This window comes from Scyliorhinus canicula, chromosome 3 (genome assembly GCF_902713615.1).
Source record: "Scyliorhinus canicula chromosome 3, sScyCan1.1, whole genome shotgun sequence".
Classification (NCBI taxonomy): Eukaryota; Metazoa; Chordata; class Chondrichthyes; order Carcharhiniformes; family Scyliorhinidae; genus Scyliorhinus; species Scyliorhinus canicula.
The window spans coordinates 121,031,181-121,050,501 of NC_052148.1; the positions used below are offsets into that span (position 1 = coordinate 121,031,181).

General features: G+C 44.7%; 1 protein-coding gene across 4 annotated transcripts in view; it reads left to right on the top strand.

Moving 5' to 3' along the window:
* Positions 1-19,321, top strand: part of lnx1 (ligand of numb-protein X 1) — a 290,347-nt gene that overhangs the window by 117,950 nt on the left and 153,076 nt on the right. The window lies entirely within an intron of this gene.

Here is a 19,321-nt window from a genome sequence, read left to right on the forward strand (position 1 = left end):
CTGGAGAATAGGCGGCAATCGCGCCGGCGCGGTCGCCGTGGCGCCGGTCGGGGGCCGCTGAAATAGGCCCCTGTGCCGATTCTCCGCATGCAACGTACCGAACTCCCGCCGAGTCCCGCAGGCGTGGTTCAGACCTGGTCCCACCCGGCGGGGGTGGGGGGTATCTGACTCCATGGGGTCCAGGCCCGCGATTGGCGGGTGGCCGCGATCTGCAGGGGGCCTATCTCCCGCTGCGCGGGCAAGCTTTTTGGTCGCCGACATGTTGCTCCGTGCCGGCGCGGAGACGGCAACCACGCGAATGAGTCGGCATGGAGACGGCCATGGTATGCATGCGCAACCCGCGCCAGACGTGTAGGGCCAGCTTTCGGCGTCGGAGCAGCTCACAACACTCAGCCCTGTTCTAGCCCCCGAAGAAGAGGAGAATTACTGGGCCTGGAGGACCGTTGATGCCGGCGTCGCTCGCGCTGGTTTTTAGGCTGGCGTCACCACTTGGCCGTGATATCAGTGAATCCTGGCCTGTGTCTTTGGGCTGTTAGAGCAGCCTTTGTTGGTCCCAATCCTTTCTTGGGGACATGGAAGCTCCATCTTTGCTACCTCCCTCGGAAAGCCACTGGGAGTCTGCAAGCTGCGTGGAGTTAGCCTCCCCACACAGTGGGGGCGCTTCCACCCCTGACAATAAACTAGTAATCTGGGAAAATGGCCCTTAAATTATTTAAAATGGCTATCTGTCTCCATTCAGTGGGGAGCCGTTCTACCATTCTGACTGGGAACCCTTCCGCAGTGGCAAATTGACATTGGAGTGTTGTCACAATATGGCTCCCTCGCATTTTACCGGACCACTCCTCATCCACTGCAATGACAGCAAAATCCCAGCCATTGGAAAAACTAGAAATGTAACAGATTTTGAGTCAGAACAGAGGCAAACAAGGTGGAGGGAAGCGAACAATAGGGAAGGTCTGTGATATGACAGAGGTCACAATGATTAAATGACTACAAGGGACAATGGTGCAAAGCAAAAACAGATGGCAATGGAACAAGTTATTATGGGCCAGGGTTTAGAGAACCCCAAAGTGTATCATCGAGTTCACCTGACCCACAACCTTTAATAGATTGTGGTATGGGGAGCACACGGCCCACTCACAGGTGTGGTACAGCAGAAATGGAAAAGTATTTTTTAAAGCAAAACAATGTTTATTCTATGAACTCAAGTTAACCTTTTTTAAAAAATATTTTTATCGCCTCCTTTTTCGTAATTTTTCTCCCGAATTTACACCCAACAACCATCAATAACCAACAACAAATATCTCAAACCCCATAACAGTAACAACGATCCCATCCTCCCACCATGCCCAGACATCAGTCCGCATGTTAACATAAAAATGACAAAGAAAAAAAGGAATCAGGGATTACCCATAGCCATCTTTAACATACACAGCCCCCCTCCCCTCCCATCCCACCCACCCATCCCCCCCAACTAATGTTTGATGTTATCCAGTTCTTGAAAGTGCATAATAAATAGTGCCCATGACTTGTAGAACCCCTCCAAGATTCCCCTCAGTTCGATCTTAACCTTCTCAAGGGTCAAGTATTCCAACAGGTCCCCTCGCCACGCCAGGGCACAGGGTGGAGAGGCCGCTCTCCATCCCAGCAGGATCCGCCTTCGGGCGATCAACGAGTCGTAGGCTATGATATCTGCCTCCGCACCCGTTTCCAACCCTGGCTGGTCCGACACCCCGATTATGGCCTCCCGGGGACCCAGGTCCGGCTTCACATGCACCACCTTGGAAATTACCCTAAACACCTCCTTCCAGTACTCCCCAAGCTTTGGACAGGACCAAAACATATGAACGTGATTAGCGCCCCCCCCCCCCCCCACAACCCACAACGCTCACACACATCTTCTACCCCTTCAAAGAATTGGCTCATCCTCGCCCACGTGAGGTGTGCCCCATACACCACCTTCAGCTGCAAGTTAACCTTTTTAAAACAAACAATGAACATCTTAGCAACCATTAATTCAAATACAACCCCCAAAGAATACAACACGAAGTAATCAGTAAGCTGTCCTTTTAACATCCCGAAGACTTTAAAAAAACCTTTAAACAGAAGCACATCAGGTTAAAGTCACTACTGTTATTAGTTTTAAATCACCAGGATTGATTTGCAGTCTTTAGAGTACAGAGAGAGATTCAGACACATTCTGGCTGTGACTGCAGCTATCCAGCTCTGAAAAACGAAACTAAAACACACCCTGCAGCAAACAGCCTAAAACGAAAGTAAAAAGCTGACAGACAGCCAGCTCCACCCAGTCTCTGACATCCATTTCTTAAAGGTACTTTCATTACAGATACTTATATACACACTCATTTATAAACACCCATTTCTTAAAGGTACTCTCACATGACACCTCCCCCCCAAGAAAAAAAAATAAACCATCAACTTCAAGATGGTTTCATTTTTCACCTTTTCACTATCATTTAAGAAATGCACACAGTAAATATACTTTTTCATTTCAAAAAACAACACACGCAAACAGGTATAATAATATAGTCCATTTTTGTTTTGTTTTTCTTCCTCCAACTGAAATTCTTCTCGATTGACAGTCTCTTTGAACAAGAAGGTCCTTGCATGATCCGTCCAGTTCTCTTTTCGGGCAGCACGGTAGCATGGTGGTTAGCATAAATGCTTCACAGCTCCAGGGTCCCAGGTTTGATTCCCGGCTGGGTCGCTGTCTGTGCGGAGTCTGCACGTCCTCCCCATGTGTGCGTGGGTTTCCTCCGGGTGCTCCGGTTTCCTTCCACAGTCCAAAGATGTGCGGGTTAGGTGGATTGGCCATGCTAAACTGCCCGTAGTGTCCTAAAAAGTAAGGTTAAGGGTGGGGGGGGTTGTTGGGTTACGGGTATAGGGTGGATACGTGGGTTTGAGTAGGGTGATCATTGCTCGGCACAACATCGAGGGCCAAAGGGCCTGTTCTGTGCTGTACTGTTCTATGTTCTATGTTCTATGCCTCGGCACTTCTTTTTAAAGTCAGATACTTCAGTTCAATCTGCTTAGAGAGTCCCTTGTAATTCTCCAAGACAGGAGCATTGGTTATCACAGCTTTCAAGCAGTCAAATGCCTGTTGAAAGTCCGCTGTCCATTGAAATTTTCGACGTTTCTTCAGCAAGTCCATCAGTGGAGCAATCACGCAACAAAACTTTTGCACAAATGTTCGAACAAATCCACTCATGCCAAGAAATCGCATTATTTCCCTTTGTCTCGAGGGTATTGAAACCTCCTCAATAACTGTTGGTTTCACATCCTGTGTGACCATTCGACCCTGTCCAATTATATGGCCAAGGAAAGTGACTTTGGCTTTTCCAAATTCACTTCAGGCTAAGTTTATCACCAAACCCGCCTCCTGAAGTCGATCGAATAACTCCATCAGATGCTTTAAATGTTCTTTCCATGAATGGCTGAAAATTACCAGATCGTCGATGTATACCACACAATTGGGTAATCCTGAAACAACTTTGTTAGTTAACCGTTGAAATCTGGCTGGGACATTTTTCATGCCAAATGGCATAACTTTGAATTGGTATATACCATCTGGAGTCACAAAAGCTGAAATCTCCTTCGCCCTTTCGGATAAAGGTACCTGCCAGTAAATTTAAGTAAATCCAGTTTAGAAATAAAGGCTGATTGTCCCACTTTCTCAATGCAATCCTCCAAATGTGGGATAGGATAAGAGTCCGTTCTTGTAACTGCATTAACCTTTCTATAGTCCACACACAACCGTTGGGTACCATCTGGTTTAGGTACCATCACTATGGGTGAGCTCCATTGGCTGCAACCCACTTCAATTTGCCATTTTTAAGCATACTCTCAATCTCTTTGTTAACCTGTGCCAATTTTAAAGGGTTAAGTCTATATGGATGTTGTTTGATCAGAACAGCATTTCCCACATCGTCATCATGTATAGCCATTTTAGTACTTCCCAATTTATCTCTACAAACTTGCCCACGTGATATCAATAACTCTTTCAGGTCAGTTTGTTTTTCCTCTGGAAGGTAACTCAACAATTTATCCCAATTTTTAAGAACATCCTCGTTTTCCAATTTGATTTGATGTATGTCAAATTCACAGTCATCTGGATTTGGTTCGTCACTTTGAGTTAAATCATTAAAACCTTCTCCTTTTGCTCTCCTTCCCTTTCAAAGTACCTTTTAAGCATATTCACATGACACACTCGGTGAATGTTCCTTCTATCTGGTGATTTTACCACATAATTCACCTCACTTAATTTCCTTTCAATCTGATAAGGTCAACAAAACCTAACTTTTAAAGGTTCACCTACCACTGGTAACAATACTAAAACTATCTCCACTGGCAAAACGATGAACTTTGGATTTCTTGTCCTCTACCCATTTCATCACATTTTGTGCAACTTTTAAATGTTATCTAGCCAATTCACCTGCTCTATTTAATCGTTCCCTAAAATTTGACACGTAATCCAATAATGTAATTTCCGATTTCTCACCCACCAATTTTTCCTTAATCAATTTAAGTGGTCCTCTTACCTCATGACCAAAATTAGTTCAAAAGGACTGAATTTGGTTGATTCATTAGGTTCATCCCTAATTGCAAACAGTACGAATGGAATTCCTTTATCCCAATCCTCTGGATAATCGTGACAATAAGCCTTCAACATTGTCTTTAATGTCTGATGCCCCCTTTCTAATGCTCCCTGCGATTCTGGATGGTACGCAGTTGATTTAAGTTGTTTTATTCCTGAGCTATCCATAACTTCTTTGAATAACCTCGAGGTAAAATTTGATCCTTGATCCGATTGTATTTCTGTGGGTAGTCCATATCTAGTAAAGAACTTAAGTAACTTCTTCAGAATCTTTTTAGCTGTAATATTACATACTGGAATGGCCTCTGGAAACCTAATAGACACATCCATTATAGTCAAAAGACACGTGTATGCGTGGGTTTCCTCCGGGTGCTCCGGTTTCCTCCCACAGTCCAAAGATGTGCGGGTTAGGTGGATTGGCCATGCCAAATTGCCCGTAGTGTCCTAAAAAGTAAGGTTAAGGGGGGGATTGTTGGGTTACGGGTATAGGGTGGATACGTGGGTTTGAGTAGGGTGATCATGGCTCGGCACAACATCGAGGGCCGAAGGGCCTGTTTTGTGCTGTACTGTTCTATGTTCTATATTGATTCACACTTTTCGTTTTAGGAAGAGGTCCTACGCAATCAATTAGGACCCTTGTAAAAGGTTCCTCAAATGGGTATTAAGGGTGCTGGTTTTATTACTGCTTGTGGTTTCCCTCTCACTTGACATGTGTAACATGATTGACAAAATTTAACAACATCTTTATGTAGTCCAGGCCAATAAAAATGTTTTTGTATTTTAGCTTGAGTTTTCTTTATTCCCAAAATGACCTCCCACTGGTACCTCATGTGCAACTCGCAAGACCTCCTTTCTGCACCCTACAGGCAATACTACTTGATGAACTTCTGCCCACTTTTCATCCGCCTGCATAAGTAAAGGTCTCCATTTTCTCATCAAGACATCACTTTTACGGTAATAACACTCTGGTATATACTCATATTCCTCTTCCGTGTATGCTTTCTGATACATCCGTTTTATTTCTATATCTTTTTGTTGCAATTCCGCCAATTTTCCTGAGCTAAAAATATCCGCCTCATCCTCCACCTATTCTTGTTCTTTTTCAACTATCTGATCAAAAATCGTTTCTGATAATTGCACTTCAACGTCATCTTCACTCTTTGATTCCTCCTCTTGTCTTAACCTGTGACTTTGTGACCGGGTTACTACACAATCCGGAAAAATCCCAGGATATTCATCCTTCAACACTTCAGTTGTCTGATTTTCCACTGGTTATCAACCACAGTAGGCATCACTCCCACCTGCACTCCAGCTATATCATTACCCAAGATAAACTGTATTCCTGGACAAGATAATTTCTCTATTACTCCTACTATCACTTCACCACTCTTAACTGGACTTTGCAACCTTACCTCATATAATTGAACACTACTCCTCTCACCCTGAATTCCACATATTACCACCTTTTCTGGCAACATTCTTCCCAGACTACATAACTCCTCATCTCTTACCATTAAAGATTGACTAGCTCCCGTATCTCTTAAAATTGTGACTTCTTTACCTGCTCCTCCTGATACACATGAGTAAACTTTACCCACACAAGTAAATTCTTTAAAGAGATCTGGCACCTTCTTATCAATCACCTCTTGATCAGGCTGTACAATCTTTTGCACCTCCTCCGCTTCACTTGGGCTTTCCTTTACCACTTTAACATCATTTTCTGATCCAGTTTTACCACATCAGCCTTCCCAGTGCTTTTCTTCAACCACCAACACTGTGACTTTACATGGCCTAGTTTATTACAGTGAAAACATTTGAAACTTTTTCATTTCTTTTCCACCCTCCTGGATTTATTTTTTAATCTGAGGTACACTCTCCTTATTATCTCCCATCAGATCACCTTTACCTTTACCACGAGTATTTCTCATGTCCCCAGTTTCTACCCCTCACAGGCTGAAACTGATGTCGGAAACAAAGCTTTGATTTATGAACTAATTCATAATCATCTGCCATTTCTGCTGCTAATCTTGCAGTTTTAACCCTCTGCTCTTCCACATGAGATCCCACTACATCAGAAATTGAATTTTTAAACTCCTCCAAAAGTATAATTTCTCCGAGAGCTTCATACGTTTGGTCTATTTTCAAAGCCCTTATCCACCTATCAAAATTCCTGTTTGATCCTTTCAAACTCCATGTATGTTTGACCAAATTCTTTCTTAAGTTTCTAAACCTTTGTCTGTAGGCTTCAGACACCAGTTCATATGCATCTCAGATGGATTTTTTCTACTCCACATATGTCCCAGATACCTCCTCTGGTAGTGATGCAAACACTTCACTAGCCCTACCTACCAGCTTTGTTTGAATCAGTAATACCCACATGTCCTGTGGCCATGTCATTTGTTTAGCTACCTTCTCAAATTAAATGAAAAAGGCTTCCACTTCCTTCTTGTCAAACCATGACAATGCTTGGACATATTTAAATTGATCCCCACCAAGCTTTCGACTTTGACTCTCTTTCTCACTATCCTCATCACTATCATCCAACTGTACATTTCCCTTTATGTCTGCCAATTTTAACTGACTGTCATGTTTCATGGCCATTTTCTGAAGTTCAACTCTATCTCTTTATCTTTTTCCCTGATCTGCATCTCCCTTTCTCTTTCTTTTTCCACTCTCTCTCTTTCGTATTCAAGCTGCTTTAATTCTTTCTCATGTTCCATTTGTTTAATTTGTAACTGAATTTTTGCCATTTCCAATGAGTCAAACTGTATCTCAGGCAACTTTAAGTGCTTAGCCACCAACATAATTACTTCACCCTTTTGCATTTTGTCAGGTAATGTTAACTGTAATGTTTTTGCCAAATCTAACAGTCCGCTTTGAGTCTCCGACCGTAAGGTACTGTGTGTGACTGTCTCCACCCCCAAAAAGTTCAGAGCCTCTGAAAGAGCCATGATCCACAATACACTCCCTATTTAAACTAAAATGCCACACCTGAAAAGCAACCACAATACGCTCACCCATCACTGTCTTTAAGTTCACTAAGTCAATACAATAGATAGACTTTTATCCCCCTCGAGCCCCCAATTTGTTATGGGCCAGGGTTTAGAGAACCCCAAAGTGTATCATGGAGTTCACCTGACCCACACATTTTACTAGATTGTGGTATGGGGAGGACACGTCCCACTCTACAGGTTTGGTACAGCAGAAATGGAAAAGCATTTTTTAAAGCAAAACAATGTTTATTCTATGAACTCAAGTTAATCTTTTTAAACAACCAGTGAACATCTTAGCAATCATTAATTTAAATACAACCCCCAAAGAATACAACACTAAGTAATCAGTAAGCTGTCCTTTTAACATCCAGAAAACCTTTTTAAAAAACCTTTAAACAGAAGCACTTCAGGTTAAAGTCACTACTATTATTAGTTTTAAATCACCAGGATCGATTTGCAGTCTTTAGATTACAGAGAGAGATTCAGACACATTCTGGCTGTGACTGCAGCTATCCAGCTCTGAAAAACGAAACTAAAACACACCCTGCAGCAAACAGCCTAAAACGAAAGTAAAAAGCTGACAGACAGCCCAGCTCCACCCACTCTCTGACATCACTGCAGTAATAAACATCCATTTCTTAAAGGTACTCTCACATGACAAAGTAAAGAAACAAGAATGGGTGTACTTGAGATGTAAGTGGATGATTAGAGTCATCATCCACAGTTTCAATCCAAAAAACTGGCGGCTGAGGTCTGATCAGAAACTGTTGGACACTATGTCAACCTATCTTTTGTTAACTCTGTTTCTCTCTGCACAGAATCTGTCTGATCTAATGAGAATTTCAGCGTTTTGCATTTTAATTTCAGATTTTCCAGCATCTGTAGTTCTTTGCTTTTATATTCATGCTAATGTTGCTGTGTATTCTTACAAAATACAGGATTACAATGGGGGCGATTCAGCAGACTTAAAACTAAATCCGCTGTCAGGTGTGTTTAGCGTGGTGATTCTTGGTGGCTGCAGCATTGAGAAATGCCCTGCTATTCAACGGCACTTTGCCGATTTTTGGCCTTGGGCAGTTTCTCTCTGCTGAGTCCACACTTAAAGTGATTTCCTGCTGACAATTTGTTTGGTAGTCCTGATCTCCCCCCCCCCCCCCCTCCCCTTAGGCCCCTCCAGCTTTATGCCCCTCGCTCACCCCCAATCTTGTTGATTGTTGAGGCCCCTCAGTACCCCTCCAATTGGCAAGGACCACCCCCCCACCCCCCGGGCCAACCATTGGTACTGCCAACCCGGTGTCCAGACACTGCCAGCCTGAAACGCTGGCAGTGCCCCAACACCCTGGCAGGGGCACCACCTTGCCTTGGCCCCGACCACCCAGAGGTTTCCAATGGCCTACGAGACTTCCTGACGTGCCGTTGCACCTGCTCCACGTTTGTGTGGCCAGTACTAAATGGCACCCAAGCGAGGTCTCGCAGGCGTGGCCGTTGACTCCTGGGCGCGGCCGTTGAGTCCGGGTGCTGGATTAGCCATTAAGCTAATTTACATATGCAGATCTGGATCTCGCTCAGTGACGGCAGGATCTAGATTGCACTGAGTGGAGCAGGTTATTGGGCCAGTTAGGGAGATAGAAAAGAGGAGCAAGAACTTGGGGATACACATAGCACTCCTTCAGCATTCTAACCTTGGTTCTCCGCAGTGGCTCCAAAAGAAACAGTGCTTAAAATATTTGTCCCACCATTAGGCAGCCTCATCCACCAGTTCCCAGGCAGCAGCTGAGAGCAGCAGTTCAGATTTCCTGCAACAGTCAGCCAGTCTTGGCCTAGTTGGCTTTTCTGCTGCACAGAGTATTTGTGGTTTTTGGTATTGTGGTCATTGTGTCTATTGTTTCTTGGGCTCATTTCAAACTCTTGTATTTATTTTAAGTTCACACACCCTAAAACCTCCCAAACCATAAGCACTCTTCTTTTCAATGCTTCTAGATATTTTTGATATTCATCTCAATCTTCTCCCTCACCATTCTCCTGACCATTATTACCCTCGCATCAATCTGAATTCTCATCCCAACAAATTCTATTTTGGTCCCTGCTCATTGTCGCAAATATTCTGACGTTCCTAATGCTCATCTCTTCTCTTACTTGTATTACGGACAGAGTGAGAGATAATTACTACAAACCCCGCTTTCTTCCATATTGTCTTTACAGAATCATAGAATCCCTGCAGTGCGGGAGGCCAAAAAGAAGGAAGTCATGTTGAACCTTTGAAACACTGGCTAGGCCTTAGCTGGAGTGTTGTGTAATTCTGGGTGCTGCACTTTAAGATGCATGTCAAGGAGAAGATACAGAGGACATTTGAGGATGATACTTAGGATGATAGGTTATGTGGAGGAATTAGATTGCTCTCCTTATAGCAGAGAAGGTTAAGGGTAAATATACTAAAGGCTTTCAAAATTCTGTGGGTTTTTGAAAAAGTAGATAACGGAGAAATTAGTTCTATTGGCAAATGGGCCATTTAAAGGCCATAATTTAAGCAACTGGCAAAAACAACTAGAAGGAAAATAAGAATTTTTTCTACCAGAGAGTTGTTAAAATCGGGACCAAATCAAATCAAATCAAACACCCGAAGAGATGGGGGAAACAAATTCCATGGGGGCTTTCAAAATACACTATGACGAGTAGCATGGTAGCACAAGTGGATAGCACCGTGGCTTCACAGAGCCAGGGTCCCAGGTTCGATTCCCTGCTGGGTCACTGTCTGTGCAGAGTCTGCACATTCTCCCCCTATCTGCGTGGGTTTCCTCCGGGTGCTCCGGTTTCCTCCCACAATTCAAAGACGTGCAGGCTGGGTGGATTAGCCATGATAAATTGCCTTTCATGACTAAAATGTTTACGAGGGGTTATTGGGTTACGGGGATAGGGTGGAAGTGAGGGCTTAAGTAGGGCGGTGCAGACTCGATGAGCCAAATTGCCTCCTTCTGCACTGTATGTTCTATGTTCTAGATGTATTGAGGAGAATTAATTCACAGGGTGTGGTGGAAAAAGCCAAGCTGTGGGCTAAATTGGACTGCTCTTTCATAGAAGTGTCGGAGACACGATAGGATAAAAGATCTCTTTCTGTGCTGTAAGATTCTATAATAAAATGTTTCATGCAAATTATGCTCAACACCTTATATCCTTTATGCACTTTGTATATTTACATATGATGAAAATCTTGTACATGATACACTTCCCTTCTGCATTATTCTTGCTTCAAATGTTTGTGCAATGTTTTTATGTCAACATTTATGGTGGAAGAGCCATGGACCAAACCTCAATGATATTTATACTACTTCTTTGGCACTGCAGTGTGGTTTTCCCTTTTTTGAGGCCTGTCAAGTGAATGCTGTTCCCACTGACTTTTCACTCCATAGCTAATGGGCTCCAGTTCCCACTGTCACCTGAGGGCTTCTTGTATTGTGTCCCTGTTATTTGGATTTTACCATGGTTGCTGTGGCAACAGTTAATCCAACAACAATAGCTTCACTCAAGATTCCAGGCTTCAGCAGTTTTTGTAACGAGACAATATATTGACTGTTAACTGTCTACCATATTGTGTACATGACATGCAATTAATGCAACCTGGTTCTCAGGCTCCAGCTACCTTGAATACTCAGATCCCAAAGATCACAATGCGGCCTAGTTCCCTCGGACTGCAGCAACTGCAGCCCTCGAAGATACTGCACAGCCTGAACACCTCAACAATGTTTTATTTTGTGAAAAAATGTTTTATTCTTGCACCATAATGCAAACTTGGCCTGGGCCCATGGATTGCATGGTTGCATGTTTAGCTGAGGCTATATTTTAAGGTACAGTAAGAAGTCTTACAACACCAGGTTAAAGTCCAACAGGTTTGTTTCCAATCACTAGCTTACCTTCCTCACCTGACCTCATTAGCAACACCCACATCCCTTGAATGGATAAAAAGATATCTTGGTTAAAGAGGTAGATTTTAAAAACTGTATTAAAGGAGAAAAGTGGAGAGGTGTACAAAGGAATTTCCAGTGCTTGGGACATAAGCAACTGAAGGTAAAGCCACCAGTGGTGGAGTAATTATAATTGGGGATGCATACAAGGCCAGAATTAGAGGAGCAGAGGTATCTCAGAGGCTCTTCTGGTTGGAGGAAGTTACAGAGATAGGGAGGGGTATATTCATGGAGACATTTGAAAATACGGATGAGAATTTTAAAGTCAAGAAGTTGCTTGACTGGGAGCCATTGTAAATCAGTGAGCACAGGGGGAATAGGGGAATGGGACTTGTTGCGAGTTTAGACACAAACAGCAGAGTATTGGATGACCTCATGTTTATAGCAGGTAGAATGTGGGAGTGAGTTGGAATAGTTTGAGTCTGGAGGTTATGAAGGCACGAATGAGGGTTTCAGTATCAGCTGAACTGAGACCGGGATGAATTCAGGTGATGCTACGGAAGTGGAAATAGGCAGTTTTAGTGATGGCCCAAATGTGAGGTTGAAAGCTCATCTCAAGATCAAATGTGACTCCAAGATTATGAACGGGCTGGCTTAATATCAGACTGTTACTAAGCAATCATATGGAGTCAGTGACGAGGAACAGAGGCTGAAAACAATGGCTTCAATCATTCAAATAGCTAACTGGAGGAAGGTTTTGCTCATCCAGTACTGGATATCAGTCACCAGTGTACATGTAAAAATGAGGACATGCCTTCTGATGATGTCACTAGGTACAGCATGGGAAATAGGAGGGGAAGAAGGATAGATCCTTGAGGAACACTAGCGTTAATGGCACAAGGACATGAAGAGAAGCCTTTGCAAGTGATACTTGGGCTATTATTCCATAGATAAAAATGGAATCAGGTGAGGACAGTCACATGCAACTAATGATAGTGGAGAGGTATTGGAGGAGAATGGTGTGGTCAACCATGTCAAAGGTCACAGACAGGTCAAGAACAATAAGGAAGGAAAGTTTACTTTTGTCACAGTCATAGGGGTTGTAAACCAGTCTGTGGGTGCTGTTAGGAAGGGACTGCACATGGACTGCGGTGGTTCAAGAAGACAGCTCACCACCACCTTCTCAAGGGCAATTAGGAAAGGACAATAAATGCTGACTTTGCCAGCAACGTCCTACGCCTGTGAATAAATATGAATTGTTATTTGACATTAGCTTTTCTAAATTTTCAGGCAATATCAATGTTGCCTGCTTCTTCATGATTCAACATGTATGCCCCTGCAAAAAGGTGGGTGTTTCTGTCTGTATCTGTGTAATAATTGTAAAGGTAGAACATTCTGTCTCTTATTTTGTTGAAAGGGTAACTGATGTGGGACTGTTCCTAGCATTAAAGATCAGCCTGCACTAATGAAAAGTAATTCATTTTTAAAACCATCCAAAAAGGCACCAGCCAGCCCAGACGCAGTATTGATGATGTATGTAATACTTGGAGAGGTATTTAAGTAAACAAATAGAGTAACAAAAGGGGTGGAAAAGACTTGGGGAGATGAAATATTAATTTCAATTTCAATTTTTTTTTTGCAATTTATTGGGATTTAAGTAGAGAATACTGGATGCCTGTAACTGTGTCACTGTGAAGGTAAAGTTTCCAGAATTCATAATTATCTTTTAAAATCCAAGGTGCAGTTCTCATTGGGTATTGACCACAGTAGAAAGATATTCCTAATGTAACCATGTTTATCTCTAAATAGACTATCTCACTCGGGTGTGGTGGTAAGGTAGTTGAGGTAGGGGATACACCAGGATGCTCTTCTGAGATTGACACAGAGACCTCTATGCCTGAAATTATAGTGTTACATTCCTTTGCACAATCATCTCTGACCTTTATAATTCAAAAAAAAAAATTTCAGGACAATGTTCAAGTCACCATGAAATCACACGCCGTCTGTATTTTTCTGTAATGTTTGCTGAGAAGCTCCCAAGGTGCTTTTAATTCCATTTAGGGTCATTGGTTTTGCCAGCAACTACCATGTACAGGAGCAAGCAGCCAGTGTGCACTTTGTTTTACTGTATCTTCCATAATTGTGATGAAATCAGTGAAAGGAACTATTAGTATTTGGTTAATAGGAAATATACAGCCATGCTTACTATATACACAGTATTTAAATACAGTCACCAAATAACAAAACCGGACTGGTTTTTATTGGATAGTTTCACCTGTGAAAATATTTTTGGTGTTGTATTTATTTTGTCCTGTAGCCAGGGAGACAACTTTCAGCTGACAAAGTAGAAGAGTTTCTTGGATTCTTCGTTCGACTCTTTCAGGACAGATTCATGACCACTATTTCTTTGTCAAGTTCAGATACAGTTCAGATACAGCCACGGTTTTTCAAAGTGTAGCTCGCGGCGGTGTCAGGAGAGTCACGGAGCGATCAGTCACGGTGTTCTCACAGTGGCCCTGATCACGGGTGAAGCGCCCAATGGCCGCTACAGGCTTTTAAATGAAAATGAAATGAAGCTGTGTGCAGTCTTCCGGCCGTAGGTGGCAGCAGTGAGCAGGGCACGTGCTTGCATATACACTTGACTACAAGTGCCCTGTATGTATGAGCTTTTGGCGCCAAATCGTGGAGGAGAGCTTCTTCAATTTTCTAGCTGCCAGCAAGCAAGGCAAGGGGACTGCGAAGGTGAATTGTTTTGTTACAAGGAAGAGACACAATAAGGCATGTGTACCTATTGGCGAGTATCTGAATCTGCTGGAGAGGGCTATTTAAGAGAATTCATGACAAGACAGAGCAGTGCTAATATTCGCTTTGTACAGAGCTCCAGGGCCTCTGATTAACAGCCGATAAAGAAGAACCTAACTCGGGAACAAAGCTGTATAAAGATGATTCCTTGAGGAATGGTTTTGTCAATTGCGCCAATGCAAATAAGAATGCAAAGCCCATGTGTGTTATATGCAGGGAAGTACTGGCAAATGAGAGAAGTTTCAAATTTTGAAAGAAGTGGTGGGTGAAAAATTCCTTTTGAGGTTGAAACCCTAGAGTCAGTTTTTAACTTATAGCTGACTCCAAATGAAAAGATTAAGCTACTTTACCTGACCTGCGACAGCACATTAAAAACATGCCAACAATTCATGGAGCTGTCAGCATTCTGGAATAGCATTTTCCAGGAGTATCCAGTGCTGAGTAACATAAGCATTTGGTTGCTATTGCCCTTCATGTTACAGACCACCATGGGCGGCTAAGTTCCTGATCACTACTTTAAAAATAGCCATGATGTGGAGATGCCGGCATTGGACTGGGGTGAGCACAGTAAGAAGTCTTACAACACCAGGTTAAAGTCCAACAAGTTTGTTTCAAATACTAGCTTTTGGAGCACTGTGGATTCACCTGAGGAAGGAGCAGTGCTCTGAAAGTTAGTGTTTGAAACAAACCTGGTGGACTTTAACCTGGTGTTGTAAGACTTCTTACTGTAAAAAATAGCCCACACCCAAGCCTGACAGACATTACACAGAGGCGATTGAAAGACGCAACTGAGTTAGAATGACTCCAATGTGGGTCACCATTAAAGCCTTTAAGATCCACATAGACCCACCTTTGGTGCAACGGCATCAGGTGAATAATCCAAACTGCAAAATCTATACCCATGAAGCCACATGATATGATCCTCTTACATAAGTCTAGGATTACCCAACCACCATGTCGATAGAGCAAGAGGTTTTGTTCATGGCATTGCTGTGAAGAGATTGTGTGAGACACCATACCCCTGTCATACTTGTATGACCTCCGAGTATTGCATCATATAGAATAGCCATTCATGAGGTGGGAATTTCAGATAAGCAAAGTATATTTACAGAAGTGCAAAGTATACAGTGAGTGAACACCTCTACTTTCTTTGTGCTCTCAACATTTCTCAATTTTCCCATCCCTACCACTACGCCTTGGTGCTTCCCCGATATCCGCAGCAGAGGTGGGGCTAGCCTGCTGACTATGACATCCTGTTGTTTGTGATGAACCTGGGTGCCATCCTCTGAAGGGCTGAGACCTGAAGGAATGTTTTGGGCCTCCTGCTATGGGTCAAGTCTCTCCCCAGCTAAGCAGCTGGAGTTGCAAGCAGAGGAGTGGCTGGACAGCGCAGAAGAGTCCTGGGTGGATTGACCGGGGATGTCCAGCTGACCCTCCTCCTCTGTGTGGGTGCCCAAGGGTCCCTCCCTGACTCCATGAGAAGAAGGGGCTCTTGGAGGGAGCCCATCCCCCTCTAACATAACCACCAATGCATCCCACTCTTTGCTGTAGCAATGATGTTCAGCTCTGTGGGCATTTTCAGCACAAACTGCTGGATCAAGGTTTCCATGGCAGTCGTCACCCTTGCAATGGTGACCTTAATGCGTTGGCATGTCAGCGCCAAAACATTAGACAGAATGTGGCCAGACTCCTCCATCCTCCATTCTATTCTGGTGATGGTCCCTGACAGCTCTGCCTGTCTTTGAAGCTCCAACATCTCTCCAAGAGCCAAGCCCAGAGGCTCGTCATCGGACTGAGACTCAGCAGGAACCTAACCTCCAGCTGTCCTCTGAGTGTCGGTAACCTTGGATGTCACTGCCTACACCCACTGTGGACCAGAATCTGTATCTGTGATCAAGCCAGCTCTAAAACCACATCATTGAGGTGTGTGTCTCTGTGCTGGTGAAGGGTGCAGGTCAATGCAGTGATGGCCCAACATCTTGTGGGTCCTCAGAATCCTCATCCGATGTGGTCAGGGGGTGGGGCTAATGAGATGATCCTTTTCTTGCTGGTGTCTGTAATGGAGAGAAATTAGTGATTGGTTGGAGAGTCACCAACATTAAAGAGCACTCACAGTTTTGGCTGTGGGTGGAGACGACTGGATGGGTGTCACTGGCTTGTTGACAAACACCAATCTCCCCTTTGGAGCAGGAATGGTCTGGTCCTCATCAGCCAGCTCTGCCACCTGTTCTTCAAAGAGGGTCAGTGGCCTGAGCTCCAGCATCCCCCCTCCGGCCTCCTTTCTCCATGTTATTGTGGTCACATCCCCCCTCCTGTCTGCGATCCCCTTCTCCAGCCTGCAATCATCCCCCCTCCGGTCTGCTATCATCCCCCTCCGGCCTGCGATCCTCCCTTCTCCAGCCTGCGATCATCCCCCCTCCGGCCTGCGATCTCTCCCGTTGTTGTGAGCGGTCATCCCCCCTCCGGCCTGCGATCTCACCCCGTTGCTGTGAGCAATCATCCCCCCTTCCCCCCTCTGGCCTGCGATCTCTCCCCATTGTTGTGAGCGATCAATTCCCCCTCCGGCCTGCGATCATCCCCCCTCCGGCCTGCGATCTCTCCCTGTTATTGTTGCCAATCATCCCCCCTCCTGCCTGTGATCTTTCCTGTTGTTGTGAGCGATCATCCCCCCCCTCCAGCCTGTAATCTCTCCCTGTTGTTGTGAGCGATCATCCCCCCTCCGGCCTGTGATCATCCCCCCTCCGGCCTGCGATCTCTCCCTGTTATTGTGGCCAATCATCTCCCCCCTGGCCTGCGATCTTTCCCTGTTATTGTGGCCAATCATCTCCCCTCTGGCCTGCAATCTCTCCCTGTTGTTGTGAGCGATCATCCCCCCCCTCCAGCCTGTAATCTCTCCCTGTTGTTGTGAGCGATCATCCCCCCTCCGGCCTGTGATCATCCCCCCTCCGGCCTGCGATCTCTCCCTGTTATTGTGGCCAATCATCTCCCCCCTGGCCTGCGATCTTTCCCTGTTATTGTGGCCAATCATCTCCCCTCTGGCCTGCAATCTCTCCCTGTTGTTGTGAGCGATCACCCCCCCCCCCCCCCCCCTCCGGCCTGCGATCTCTCCCTGTTGTTGTGAGCGATCATCCCCCCTCCGGCCTGCGATCTCTCCCTGTTGTTGTGAGCGATCATCCCTTCTCCGGCCTGCGATCTCTCCCTGTTGTTGTGGCCGATCTTGTCCTGCATAAGGGCAGATGGACAGACTGTGAGCAGGTTGGATACCAAAGCAGACAAGCTTCTGTGTCTGCTGAGTGGACCCATGTAAAGGCTGAAGACACAACTTGTGCAGGTTGTGGCAAGAGATGATGATATTAAAGTGTGGGTGAGTGATTTTGTGATAATGTCCCTTGTGCCAGTAATGTGTGATAACCCTGTGGACTGTAACCCTTAGAATACCCTGGATGGTGGCAGCACGGTGACGCAGTGGGTTAGCACTGCGGCCTCACGGCGCCGAGGTCCCAGGTTCGATCCCGGCCCTGGGTCACTGTCCGTGTGGAGTGTGCACATTCTCCCCGTGTTTACGTGGGTTTTGCCCCCACAACCCAAAGATGTGCAGGTTAGGTGGATTGGCCACGCTAAATTGCCCCTTAATTGGAAAAAATGAATTGGGTACTCTAAATTTAAAAAAAAGAATATCCTGGATAGCCTTGTGAAAGTATGAGTAGTGACGAAGGAGAAGGTTAACTTACCCTGGCAGAGCAGATGAGATCATACATCCTTTTCCTGCACTGGATAGAAGTCCTTCTCTGAGGAGAACAGGTGCTGACCACCGCGGCGGCCGCCTCTCAAGTCCTGGGCGTTAGGTTGGTTAACCTCCAGCTCCGATCAAGGGGATGAAGGATTTCCCATCAGCTCTCAGCTGCCAGTGTCTTGTCGCTGTCAGTGTTTGCCTCTTCTTGGGCCTACACTCGCCTCAAGAAGTTCTGAGCTGCAGAGGGTGACTGTGTGCGGGGGTGCTGTTTAAATATAGCACCGGAAAATATAAGTCAATGAGGTAACGGCAGGGTGGACAAGTCCTCGGCCGCCCCACTATGAAACCTGAACATGGTGTGAGGAGATGGTGCTACAATGGAGAACACTAAAGCAATCGTAAATCTTATGGCACCAAAAAGTACTCAAGGCAAGTTATCATTCCAGATTTATTTAATCTTCAGTATTTTACTCTCTCCTATTTCACTCTCAGTTAAATTTCCAACCCCATGCATTCTCTTTCACGAGGACCATCTACATCCACCTGAAAATGCGGAAATGCTGAACCCCATGTTTCTGTCACAAGAGCTGGCTCAAGGGAAAGGTTTTAGCAACATATCTAATCAATATAGCAGTGATTGGATTTGTTAAAAGAATTGACGTAAGTGAGTAATACCTATCAAGAGTTCTGATACTTGTCTCCCAACTCCAAGGAAAAGGGTTATCTTGCATTTATTGGAAAAGGAATGGCCACAGCTGCCGGGCCACCATTGTGGAGTGGGAACTCCTCTGCAGGGGGTCTGCGGCCGCAGTTATAGCCAAGTAAGCAGGGAGTGGGAGGTCATCAAAAACACCTTGGAATGTTTGCCCCCGGTTCACTGCCGGAAGACTGCTTCCAGGGAGCTACTGTACTCCCGCAGGCCAACGAGAAAGTTCCAGTCTGTCTCTGATAATTGATCTTTGAATGATCTTAATAGCCAAACTACCACTTGTAGGTAGGTAACTGCTGTGCCCCTGAAACAGCCTCCAGCAAAATGCCTCAATGGATTTGGATTTGGATTTGGATTTTGTTTATTGTCACGTGTACCAAGGTACAGTGAAAAGTATTTTTCTGCGAGCAGCTCAACAGATCATGAAAAGAAAAGGAAATAAAAGAAAATATATAATAGGGCAACACAAGGTACACAATGTAAATACATAACACTGGCATCCTGTTGTGTTTGGTGTTCGATGTCTAGCACGGAACCTACCAAACATCTTGATTTGTCTAAACCAGGATC